The 13,445-nt window shown below is 40.2% G+C and overlaps 1 long non-coding RNA gene across 1 annotated transcript in view; it reads left to right on the top strand.

The window, feature by feature from the left end:
* The first annotated feature begins 4,697 nt into the window (after nt 1-4,697).
* Nucleotides 4,698-13,445, top strand: part of LOC120245470 — a 45,712-nt gene continuing 36,964 nt past the window's right edge. Inside the window, exon 1 of the long non-coding RNA XR_005531798.1 lies at nt 4,698-4,813. This is a non-coding gene — a long non-coding RNA (uncharacterized LOC120245470). The remainder of the gene's footprint in view (nt 4,814-13,445) is intronic.

Genomic DNA, 13,445 nt, shown 5'->3' with positions numbered 1-13,445 from the left:
TTCCTTTTTCATAATGCTATCCTGTAGGAGAATACATCTTATCCACTCCTGTTACTTTAACAACTGTTTATAGGTTTATGGTTTGTTAAACTGGTTTTTTTATTTGTTTGTTTTCAGATCTTTCTCAAGTTTTATTTTTGGCCCTTATATCCATGTTCCTAGTGGATATATATACCCGGATTTCCCACATGAATGTAAAGGATGGATGCAAATTATTTAATGAATGATCCGGGCACCTGGGTGGCTCAGTCAGTTAACTGACCATTTCTTGACTTATGCTCAAGTCATGATCTCATGGTTTGTGGGGTTGGGACCTTCATCGGGGTAACAGTGTGGAGCCTGCTTGGGATTCGCTCTCTCTCTCTCTGTCTCTCTCTCTCTGCCCCTCCCTCGATCTGTCAAATTAACATTAAAAAAATAAAACGAATGATCATAAATAGGACTCTAGTAAGGAAAAAAATGTACTTACAATGACTGTTAACCCTTGGGTGGCAGACCTTGAGAATCTTACGAAAATCAAGGAATTTCTCTCTAAAGAGCTGCACACTAATTTTTACCTGTAGTTTCAGAACTTCCCAAACTTGGTGTAGTTCACCAGCTTAGATCTGGTTTAGGGCTTTCTGAAATAATGGTAAAATACAAAAGTGTGTTTTCACGGATATACTTTAGATTTAGAAGCTTACAGTAAAAATACATTGTATTCTAAGCTTTATGGACCATTGACCTAAATTGTTATATCAGACTCACTTATGGAAACTTAATCTTTGGAAGCAGCATCAAGAATGAAGAGTCTGGAGCCCAAGTGTGAGAGCTTCTGATTAACTGTGGATTGTGTGTTTTGTGGTCCAAAAGAGATCTATCTTTGGTCAGAGGCCAGGGTGCTACAGACCTTTGAGAAAGTGTTTGCCACGGAGGCTGTTGCCGGATCCCCTCCTGAGGACCCAAGTACATCTGAGACCTGCTGCTGTCTGAGTAGGCAAGCAGTTTTATCCCAACACAACCTTGCTTCTTTGATGACTGGTAGGGTTAGTTATTCCTCACCTCAGTTATTCCTTTGATGGTGAGTGCTACTTTGAGGTTGAGTTCACTCTCTCCTGAATAAAATCTCTTTCATTTCTTCTCGTGCCAATAGGCTGCTTAATAATTTCTCTTAAAAACTTGTTTTTAACATTTGTTTATTTTTGAGAGAGAGAAGCAGATCATGAGCAGGGGATGGGGGAGAGAGGGAGATACATAATCTGAAGCAGGTTCCAGGCTCTGAGCTGTTTGTTAGTACAGAGCCCGATGCGGGGCTCGAACTCATGAACTGCGAGGAGACCATGACCTGAGCTGAAGTCAGACGCTCAACCAGCTGAGACACCCAGGTGCCCCGATATTTCTTTCTTATATTTTGTAAAAATATAAAATATAAAAACCACTCTTTTTTTAAATCCTTCTCTTGGCTTCCATGATTCCACTGTCTTCTGTTTTTTTGTTTTCTCTCTCTCTGGGTACAACTTCTCGACTCCTCTGTGGTCCTCTTTCTCACTTCTCAGTTTTTTGGAAAGCATTTAAGGGTTAAGAGAAGTAAGTGGTAGGAAAAGGCCTACGGGTATATGGCAAAGCCAAAATTTTGTGTTTTGAGAGAAATTTTCAGTGCCTTTCTGAAAATGCTTTTGTAAATGTGGAGGATCCGCAAACCCCCAGGAGGTCTACCTTCTCTGGTATTACTCTTTTCTCTGAAAGGTCCTTGTTTCCTTACTTTTCTGAAAAGAAAAAAATTGTATAAGTTGTTGTCTTTGTAAAAATTAATTAAATTTTCTCTCTTTTTTTCACATTGTACTCCAGTTTTGGATGTATGTAGCCACCAGTAAATCATCATCAAATGACTATACTTGGATATATCACCTCAAAATTTAGAGCATTGATTTCTTCCCAACAGTAGGGAAATACTTGTTTTATCTACCTTTAGAGTTTAATTGAATGCTTTATCAGAATTAGTTGATTCTAACTTAGAACATGATTATTCACTTTTTAAGCTCTTCCTGTCCTTAGCACACAAAAAGGTACCATTTACTGGGTGACCTAGGGCAAGTAACTTAATGACACTGTGCACTAATTTCCATAGCTATAGAAATTGGACAGTATATCAATTCCATAATTTTGTTATAACAGATAGCCTATTGCATAGATAGAACAATTGAAAGACTTTGTAAACAAAAGGACTAAGCAGATAATTGAGTTTTCGCTAATTGATCAGGTCAAGGGAGAGAGTTATAAGGACTATAGAGTTCTGGTTGAAATGATAGCATCACCTCAGAGAGATGGCACCTCACTACTTGGTTATTACTAAAATGTTTCTTGGTGGTGGGGGAGTAAGGATGATGTCATGAGCCTGACTTCAAGTTACTAATAGGGAAACGAGTGTCCTGCCCATCTATTTCAGTGGGCTAAGCATAGATGTCCTTTAGGGAAGACTTTCCTGGTATTTCAGGTAATATAAGTCCTTCAACTTTGTTCTTTTTAAAAATTGTTTGGCTCTTCTGGGTCCTTACATTTCCATTTGAGTTTTAGAATCAGCTTATTACTTTCTGTAAAAATGCCATGTAAGATTTTGGTAGAGATTGCATTGAATTTCTAAATCAATTTGGGGGTTATTGCCAACTTAATATTAAGTCTTACAGTCCACAAATACAAAACATTTTCTATTTACTTAGATCTTTAAAAATTTCTCTCCGTGTTATTTTGTAGTTTTCAATGTATAAGTCTCATGCTTTTGTTAAATATGTTTCTATGTATTGTATTCTTTCAAAATGCATATGTATTTATGTGTTCAAAATTCCAGTGGAATTAACTTGTATTAGTTTCAGGTGTACAGTATAGTGATTCAGGAGATCTATACAGTATTCTCTGCTCGTCATGATAAGTATATTCTTTATCCCTTTCACCCTATTTCACCTCATCCACTTGTCCTCTAGTAACCACCAGTTTGTTCTCTATAGTTAAGAGTCTGTTTTTTGGTTTGTTTCTTTTTTTCTTTGATCATTTGTTTTGTTTCTGAAATTGCACATATGAGTGAGATCATTTGTCTTTCTCTGACTTATTTCACTTAGCATTATACCCTGTAGATCCATCTATGTTGTTGCACATAGCATAATTTTCTTCGTGTGTGTGTGTGTGTACACTTCATTTTCTTTATCCATTCATCTATGAATGGACACTTGGGTTGCCTCCATATTTTGGCTATGGTAAATAATGCTTCAGTAAACAGAGGGGTGCATGTATCTTTTCAAATGAGTGTTTTTGTATTCTTTGGCAAGTACCCAATAGTATATATTTTTTAACGTCTTTTTAAAATTTTTTGAGGAGCTTCCATACTGGTTTTTACAGTGGTTGCACAAGTTTGTATTTCCACCAAGTGGCAGGAGGGTTTCTTTTCCTCTTCATTGTCGCCAACACTTGTTGTTTCTTGTGGTTTTGAGTTTAGCTATTCTGACGTGAGGTGATCCCTCATTGTGGTTTTGATTTGCATTTCTCTGATGTTGAGCATCGTTCATATGTCTGTTGGCTGTTTGTATGTCTTCTTTGCATAAGTGCCTTTGCATAAATGTTCATGTGTTCTGCCCACTTTTTAATTGGATTATTTGTTCTAGTGTATGTTGAGTTATATAAGTTCTTTATGGATTTTGGGTACTAACCATTATCAGATAGATCATTTAAAAATATCTTCTCTCATTGAGTAGCTTGTCTTTTTGTTTTGTTTTTTGCTTTACTGTGCAGAAGCTTTTTATTTGATGTAGCCCTAGTAGTTTATTTTTCTTTTATTTCTCTTGCCTCTGGAGACATCGCTAGAAAAATGTTGCTATGGCTGATGTCAAAGAAATGACTGCTTGGGTTCTCTTTTAGGATTTTATTGGTTTCAGGTCTCACATTTAAGTTTCTGTTGTATTCTTCTTGATGCTGTTGTTAATTGACTTGTTTTCAAGTTTCATTTTGGTAATGTTTGTTGTTAGTATATATAAATACAGTTGATTTTTGTGTATTGATCTCCTATCCTGTGCGCTTGCTAAATTTTTCAACCATTTCTAATAGTTTCCTTGTGATTCCTTGGACTTCCTATTTGTAGTGTGCAAATCACAGTTTTCTGTTTTCCTTTCTCAGTTTTAAAAATTATCTTTACTGCTTTGGCTAGAATTTCCAGTACGGTGTTGAACAGAAGTGGCCAGAGTAGACATCCTTCTATTGTTCCCCGTCTTAGCAGGGAAGCATTCTGTCCTTCATTGTTAAATATGATGTTGAGTTGTGAGATATTCATACATATTGTTAAAGATAAAACCATAGGCCCGTGATGAAGTTACTTAGGCTAAGGCCCCATGTCAAAAAACAAGACTTAATATCTAACTGACCTAGTTTTAGGCTTCTCGGAATTTAACCATTAATCACTCAATGGAATATTCTGGGCAGTACTAGGAAGTATGATGAAAACCCCATTTCATTCCCCTAAGAAAGGTGACCTTGCTTAAACAGTGCATTCCTGGCTAATAAATTCCTCTTTATATGCCTGGTCTTTGCTTTTAGAAACCTTCCTTTTATTTAACTTGGGTGGAATTCCCCTCTGCTTGCTAGCTGGAATGCTGCCTGATTCATGAATCATTTTAAAAAAACAATTAGATCTTCAAATTTCTTGATAAAATTTTGTTTTCTAACAGATTTGGTGACAACATCAGGATACCAGCTGAACTTCTGATGCATTTGGGGACAAGAAGGAACATAGGCGTGGCACCTTGAAAACCCTTTTGAATTTATAGTCTATTTTGCCATTCTGAGGGCTCTGGTAAGTCCCTCTTGGTTTTAGTTGCATTCTTTTTTGTGTCTGAGCTACTGATCTAATTGGCTTTCCAGTCCAGGATTAATGAGTCATTCTAGTCTGATAGAGGAGGCTCTGATAGAGCACTAGTCCATAGCCCCGGATTTAGTCTGCAATTTCACATTGGACTCCTTTCCTATTTCCCATTTGCATTCCTCATTGATTGGGGTTTGCTAGCTTAGTCCATGCAGGGAATTGCTGGTGGTGCACATGGGGCCTTCTGTTGCTAGTCCACAGTGACATATTTTGATTAGTCCTTATGTGCTCAAGTGCATGTTTATTTGTCTTGTTTTGTGTAAATAAAAGCTATTGCTAGCCAGGATCTTGGAGGCCAAAGAGCTGTAAAAGTTGGTAGGCAAGGGTCAAGAGTTTAAGGCTGCTAGGAAGCAAGGAAGCAAGCATTCCTAACTAAAGACTCCCATGTTAGGATAAGTTGGCTATAGAACTGGTTAGACTGATGGTAAGTTACCTGGCCTCAAGAAAATGTCTGTGCAGTGAGGCACACTATAAAACATGCAGAGGGGCGCCTGGGTGGCTCAGTCAGTTAAGCATCCGACTTCTGCTAAGGTCATGATCTTATGGTTCATGGGCTCGAGCCCCGCGTCTGGCTCTGTGCTGACAGCTAGCTCAGAGCCTGGAGCCTGTTTAAGATTCTGTATCTCCCTCTCTCTCTGACCCTCCCCTGCTCAGGCTGTCTCTCTCAGAAATAAATAAAATATTAAAAAAAATTTTTTTTTAAACATGCAGAAACCCAAACTCAGTACCATATCCCTTTTAGGTATTAGTTCTGCTTCAAGAGACCCAAAGATATAGCTAATGGGATTCTTACATTCTACAATCAGGTGCATTATCGTCCAGCATACATGTTTATTTTATGTCTAAAATCTGTGGTACCAGGAGCTGTGAATATTTATGAGATTGACAACGTTTTTACTAAAAACAGCCTAGAATTACAGTGGCCTTTGTGGGGAATGTTCCAGTTGAGACAAGATGTTTCTCTGCAGAAGAGCACTTAAAAGTAAGGATTCCTGAATTAAATGTACGAAATAGAATACCTATTTTAATTGGAAGGCAGAAACTTCCAAAAGGCTCTAAGGTTCTAAAATAGCTTCATGCAGAAATTCATTACAGAAGGCTAATGAAAAATTAAAAACACAAGAGGTACCTAAAATAAAGTATGATATGACTGATGTAACTACTACTGCTCTTCTCTATCTTTTTTTTTACCTGAGTACTCACATTTTACTAATTCTCTCTCTGAACTGACTTTCTACCCTGAAGAAACTGTTAAACAGTTACCTTTTATTTATATTTTTATTTTTAGAATCTTTAAGGTTTATTTTTGAGAGAGGGAGCATGAGGAAGGGAGGGCAGACGGGGCACCTGGGTGGCTCAGTCGGTTAAGTGTTCGACTTCAGCTCAAGTCATGATCTCACAGTCTGTGGGTTCTAGCCCCATGTTGGGCTCTGTGCTGACAGCTCAGAGCCTGAGCCTGCTTCAGATCCTGTGTCTCCCTCTCTCTCTGCCCCTCACCCGCTCACTCTCTGTCTCTCAAAATAAAATCAAGACATATTTTTTTTTTTTTTTTAAAAGGAAGGGAGGGCAGAGAGAGAGGGAGATAGAGGATCTGAAGCAGGTTCTCCACGGTCAGCACATAGCCCATTGCAGGGCTCAGACCCACAAACTGTGAGATCATGACCTGAGATGAAATCAAGAGTTGGATACTTAACCGACTGAGCCACCCAGATGCCCTGGAAGTAACTTAACTTTATTTTTTTTTAATGTTTTATTTATTTCTAGGAGAGAGAGAGAGAGAGACAGCGTGAGCAGGGGAAGGTCAGAGAGAGAGGGAGACACAGAATCTGAAACAGGCTCCAGGCCCTGAGCTGGCTGTCAGCACAGAGCCCAACGCGAGGCTCAAACCCACCAACCGCGAGATCATGACCTAAGCGAAAGTCGGACGCTTAACCGACTAAGCCACCCAGGTGCCCCATAAGTAATTTAACTTTAAAAGGCAACTGTTTAGGGGCACCTGGGTTGGCTCAGTCTGCTAAGTGTGTGACTCTTGGTTTCAGCTTAGGTCTTAATCTTGCAGTTTCAGGAGTTTGAGCCCCACGTTGGCCTCTGCACTGGCAGCATGGGCCCTCCTTGGGATTTTTCTCTCTCCCTTTCTCTCTCTGGCCCACCCCCCAACCCTGACTCACACTCTCTCTGTCTCTCTCAAAATAAATAAATAAACTTAATAAGAAATAAAATAAAATAATAAAATAAAATAAAATTAAGTTACCTCAAGGTGCATATGAACTTCCTCAGTTACCTTTCATCTCTTGATGAAAGACAGATCTGAAAGACGTAGTTAAAGAATTTTCTAAACTTACAGAGGAAGCACAAAAGTTTTTTGAAGAATTTATAGTTTTCATTGAGGCTTGTAGAAGTGCTGACAATACTGACTCAATTTTTGGCCCTCCATCTTATTTGGTTCCCTTGATGACTTCTCTTAGGGCTTTGGGCTCTGGGCCCCTTGGAAGTTAATATGCATACCTCAGAAATGCCCATCAAGGCTAGGATGTGGGGAGGCTTGTTTTGGCCTCCCATGAATCTGTTAGAGATAACACAGTCTTTCCCCTTCCTGATGAAGAGGTGGTGCCTCTTGTAATTAAGTGTTAGTTTGAGGCACCTGGGTGGCTCAGCTGGTTGAGTGTTTGACTTGGTTCAGGTCACATTTTCTCTGTTAGTGAGTTTGAGCCCCATATCAGGCTCACTGCTATCAGTGCAAAGCCTGCTTCAGATGTCCTCTCCCCTTCTCTTTGCCCCTCCTCCGCTTGCATTCTCTCACTCTGTCTCTCTCTCAAAAGTAAATAAACATGTAATTAAAAAAGGTTAGCTGTCAGATACCTGCAAACTCTTTGAGGTGTATGTAAACCTTTTGATCTCACTACATTGTTCTTCTGTGCATCCCCTTCCTCTATAAAATCTGTGGACCAAGGTTAAGACCCTGCAGAGAATAACTGCACAGATGGATTGTCATTTGTCCAGTTCCCTCTGTTAGGAAGTTACCCTGAATAAAACTGTGTAAACTATGGAGTGCTCTGCTTTGTTTTCCAGTCCCAAAGTCTTCTCACTTTGAGGGATACTTTACTGTCCTTCCTTCACCTTCTAACAGGGCCTATGATCCCGAGCTGCCAGATCTTTATCAGCTTGTGCACATGTTGATAGAACCTAGGGAAGCCCGAAAATGGATGCAGGAAGGAAGATGGCAAATCCTCAAAGATGATGTTTAAGGTCTTCAACCAAAAAGGGCTCGCAAAATAGCAACTGAACTTTTACAAGCCATTCGCACAGTTTTCCCTGCTTGCACTGTTTGCTCTATTATTCAAGAATGCAAATAAAAATCTGTTGCAGACTTTAAGGTCCATTTGAAAGCACTCTCCCTATGGCATTCTGTTCAGTACTATAAATTAGTCCACCCAGCCTCTCTAGCTGCTTTATTTGTAAATGGATTATCCCCTGACATTAGTAGATTAATAAAAAGACAAAATAGGATAAGAAGACACCAGCATAACTGAACTCATGTCCATACTGAACACTTTGAAAGGCATTGGACCAAGATCATAAACTAATGGCCTTACAACTACAACTGCTCCAAGGCCTGAGACCTCATTTAACAATGAGCCACCTGTGGCACCTGGGTGCCTCAGTGGGTTAAGCATCCGACTTTGGCTCAGATCATGATCTCGCAGTCTGTGAGTTCGAGCCCCGCATCAAGCTCTGTGTTAATGGCTTGGAACCTGGAGCCTGCTTCAGATTCTTGTGCCCCTCTCTCTCTGTCCTTCCCCTGTTCACGTTCTGTCTCTTTCAAAAATAAATAAACATTAAAAAATTAAAAAACAAAACTACTGAACCACCCATGTTGCATCCCTCTGGGAGTCCATTATCAATAAACCTGGCCCAGGGGCTGATGTCTCACTTGTAATTAATTAGGGCACTGGTGAAAAAATTGTTCCATAAGGTCCTATACAAATTCATTAATAATCAAATATGGGCTCCTGCTAAGACTGACAGGGAACTTCCAGTAAACTACTACCAGTAATATCCTTAAACAGCCAAGGAGAATGGTGAATATCAGAGCTATGGTTTTTACTTTACACCCCATTCTCCTAGGACAACAGTTCCCTTGGAATGAAAGAGAAGTTTCCATAGTGGGAGTATGTAATAAAGTTCAGAGAGAATTTATATCTCAACAAGTGTAAATGACTCAGGGCCCCTTCATTGAAAAACATTTCTTTTTCCCCTCTGATACAGCCCTAGTCAGTCTATTAGCTAAACATCTCCTTTCTAAATTCAAATAGCTAATACAGTTTGCCTCCAATGGTGACCTCACTTTAGAGTTCCCTTACCAACCCGAATGTCATCTTTAATGTCCTTTTTTTTTAATATTTATTTTTTGCAGGGGAGAAAGGGCAGAGAGAGAGGGAGACAGGGAATCCCAAGCAGGTTCTGCACTGTCAGTACAGAGTCCAACGTGGGGCTTGAACCCAAGAACCTGACCTGAGGTTTAGATCATGACCTGAGCTGAAATCAAGAGCCAGATGCTTAACTAACTGAGCCACCCAGGTGGTTACAGAAGGTGAATTCCAGCAGAAGTTTCCTAATTTAACTGAGGTGCCTGGAATTCAATGAACTACTTTGATTACTGACAGTGGGAGAATAAAAAGTGTAGAGCATATAAAAATTAAAATAGACACAACTAAATGTCTTTCCAAATTGCCCCAATATGTGTTAAAGCTTGAGGCCATACAAGATATCACATCACTAATAGAAGACCTAATCATCCGGGGGTTAATCATTTCCTGTACTAACCTCTATAATGCTCTTTTTTTTTTTTTTTCTCCTCTACAAACATAGTGGGACAGAAAGACAGTTTGTCCAGGACTTAAGAGCTGTAAACAAAGTGGTTATTCCCTCTTTCCTGGTTGTTTCAAACCTGAACATTCTTTTGTCGCAAATTCCACCAGAGTCAAAATTGTTTATTCTTGGAGACCTTTTTAATCATTCCTATAGATTACAACAGTCAGCATCTATTTGGTTTTACTTGGAACAGTCAAAGTATACTTGGACAGTTATGCCTTTAAGGTTCATGGAGGCCCTTTCTTATTTCTCCTAAGTGCTCCACCAAAATTTAAGTACCTCTCATTCACTGGAAGTTGACCCTTTTACAATATGTGGATGTCTTCTTGTGCTCAGTTACACAGAGGCTTCCATACAAGATTCCATTTAATTGCTATAACAGTTAGCCTAAAAAGGACAAAAAGTACCTAAAAAAATTACAATTATCTCTGGACACTGTTCATTACTTAGGTCATAACCTAAGTGCTAAAGGATTCTAGCTATCTTCAAAAAGAATTAAGCCAAGCCAGGAGTTTCCTAGATCCACAACTCTGTGGATTTCTAGGTCTACCTAGTTATTACACACACTGGGTTTCTAATTTTTCCTTATTTGTTTCCTGCCTTGTGAGCTTACTAAAATTTCAGTCTTCAGCTCTTTTCCTGGGATGGTAAATATGAATAGACCTTTATAAACTAAAACAAGCCCCACAAGAGCCACCTGCCCTAGGGCTATGTAATCAAAACCTTTCATCTTATTTGTACATGAGAGATAATCAAGACCCTGGCTCACACAAAAACATGACAATAAACATAGGGCTACTGCCTATTGTAGCATACAACTCGATTCAATTGCTTCAGCCTAACCATCCTGCCTTAAGGCTATAGCTGCAGCTACAAAATTGGTAGAAGCCTCAACAGATCTAACCTTAGGAAATGGCATTTGTTTTCAAACTCTACCAGCTGTCAGAATCCTTTTAACTCTGACTTAACTCAATATTTCTATGCACTGCCCACTAATCTTTTATGAGATCTTTCTGTTTTCACCACCTAATCTACATGTAAAATCTTGTAACATTCTCAATCCTGCTACATTACCACCCCTGCATGATGAAGATGTGCCACGTCCTTATTTATAAGACCCCCTTTAATCCTGATCTAATTTTGTGTGTTAATGGATCATATCATAAAGACGAGAAAGGGAATTTCGGGCTGCTATGCTGTAACCACCTGATTTGAACAACTTGAAAGGAGAAATCTCCCACAAGCTAAATCATCCCAACAAACAGCTCCATACCCTGACCAGAGCATTCTAGATAACAAAATGGCAAATTGTTAATATTTATCTTGGTAGTCAATGTGCCTTTGGGGTAGTGTTGCAGGATTCTCGCTCAGAGAGTCGTGACACCGAGGCTTTTCTTTCCAGGAAGCAACTTTATTCATGCCGGCACCGCTCAGTTGGGTTCGTACCCAAAAGAACTGAGCGGCCCACATCATATGGCATAGGTTTTTTATACATTTTCTATTTCTTTGTCTCCCATATATGGTAATACACATAAACATGCAGTCTGATTAAGTTGTTTCAGTTTACAAGAACATGGGGGATGTAGGCAGTTGGACTCATATCTAGGTGACCTTGAAGTCTTCTCTCTTCTTCATTTTTTTTTTCTTTCTCCTTAGGGAGGGGTTCCTACCACATTCCCCCCTTTGATGCTCGGACCCCTCTATTTTGGGTCAAAGAGCATCATCCTGGCTTAGAGGTTTGTATTTCCATAACATCATTACATGAGTAGTCGTTTTTCTCTCAACCATAGTCTCAATGAGACTGGAGACTGATCGTATAATCAAGGGAGCCAAGCAGGGTACGAGCAAACATCCTCCCAGAATTAGGAGGACAATACCTATGAGAGTTTTGAACCCCTCGAAAGATGAAAAACATCCTCCAAATAACTCTCTGGGGTTCCAACCATTCCAGGTTTGGACTGGGACATGAGCAACTTTTCTCATTCATTCTGTGATTTCCTCTATGACTTTTCCTTCATCATCTATCTGTAGGCAGCAGTTGCTCAGGTTGAATTTTCCACAAACACCACCCTCAGAAGCAAGCAGGTAATCTAAGGCCAGGCGATTTTGGTAGATTGCATTGTGCATTTTGGTTTGCTGCTTAGCAAGTAAATTAAGAGCCCTAGCAGTTTCATTGGTATAATTTCTACAACTGCTTTTAGCCTAATTATGCGGTTTAGCTTATAAATGGGGGTGCAGTAGCCCCAAGACCCATCCACGTAGCAGGGCCATAATAATGAATTATTCCTTCGGGAGGCCATTCATTTTCCTTCCAGCAATTTGCAAGGCACACTGCTTTCTTTGAACTTTCCTATCTCCATATATTTGAACTCCCAGATGTTCTCCTTCTGCAAGTGGGAGTAGAAAGAAGGATGGGCGGATAGTTCCCAGCACACATGACCCTGACCAGCCCGAAGGGAGTACTGTATAGGCTGTTCTCCCACATATCCAATATAGTCCCCCTGGGGCCCGCCATTCGATGGCAGCGTCTATGTTGTCCCAGACCTCCTGGAGATGAGAGAAGTTAAACAAGAGGTGAGGGTTTGGCTCATGGTGACCTGGGGACCCCCACCATTGGGTTTCCCAGGTGGTTGAATTATGAAACCTTTGGCCCAGACATGTTAAGTTTCCTACAGGGATGGTGAACTTTTTCCCGCATCAGGCAAGACAGTTCTTCCCAATGATTGAGGTTTTCCGGAGCCAAACCTTGGCTGTAGAGCTGGGGTAATTTGTTCCATCATAAGGCTCGAGGGGATCTAATTCTCTGGCCTCCCATGGCCATTGATCCCCCATGTTGGTCCCCCCACATACATAGCATGAAGAGATATTCAGAGTCTGGGCTATAGTCTCTGCGAGGGCCAGAAACAAATTCCTTGCTGTGACTGAAATGGGAGGGGGACTACTTCTTATTTCCTCATAGAAGGAGTGAAAAACTTGGTGGGACGTGGCTGGATGGGTGGCAGTGATCCTCTTAATATATAGTATAGTCCCTGGGTCTTTGTCTCTTCCATAAATTTTAATACCAATTCGAATGTCCCATTGTCATTTGTAGTCTTCTAAATTAATGATAGTGAAATTTACAGGGTTACAGGCTTTTGACTGATAATCTGATCTAGCAGCCCCCTTTTGAAGGAGAGCTGTTGCATCCTTTTTTTTTTTTCCAAGTGGTCCATGAAACACAGCTCCAACTAGGACATAGAAACTCAGTTGTATAGGCACATAAACCATTTTCCTCACACATGTATTTGTCATTGAGGCGATATTTTCGCTCCCAATCTAAGTCTACACATGGTATATCAAGAGTTTTTAGACCCTCCATGACAAGTGCCCATTTTTTCCTTATAATGGATGCTTCTGGGCCTAGACCAATAACCTCACTCACATCAAACAGTACTGACACTTGACGTTTGGGGTTTGTAATTTTTGTCCGGCTAATTAAGGCCCCCTCTTCCTGGTAAGATCGGACTTCTAACCAATCTTCATTTGGGGAGTACTGTGGGTCAAAGCAAGCGTATTGACTTCCCCAATGGCAGACGGAATCGGTGGTCTTGTTATGTAGGCATGTCCCTTGGACCTTTCCCTGGCATGAGAAATGGGTATGGTACAATAGGGTCCAGGTGATTCCTTGGCCTGACCTGGTTATGCGAATGCA

The sequence above is a fragment of the Hyaena hyaena genome, unplaced genomic scaffold (genome assembly GCF_003009895.1).
Source record: "Hyaena hyaena isolate Hyena2069 unplaced genomic scaffold, ASM300989v1 scaffold_425, whole genome shotgun sequence".
Taxonomy (NCBI): domain Eukaryota; kingdom Metazoa; phylum Chordata; class Mammalia; order Carnivora; family Hyaenidae; genus Hyaena; species Hyaena hyaena.
The sequence above is the reverse complement of the archived record's forward strand: the minus strand, read 5'-3'. Positions and strand labels throughout refer to the sequence as shown.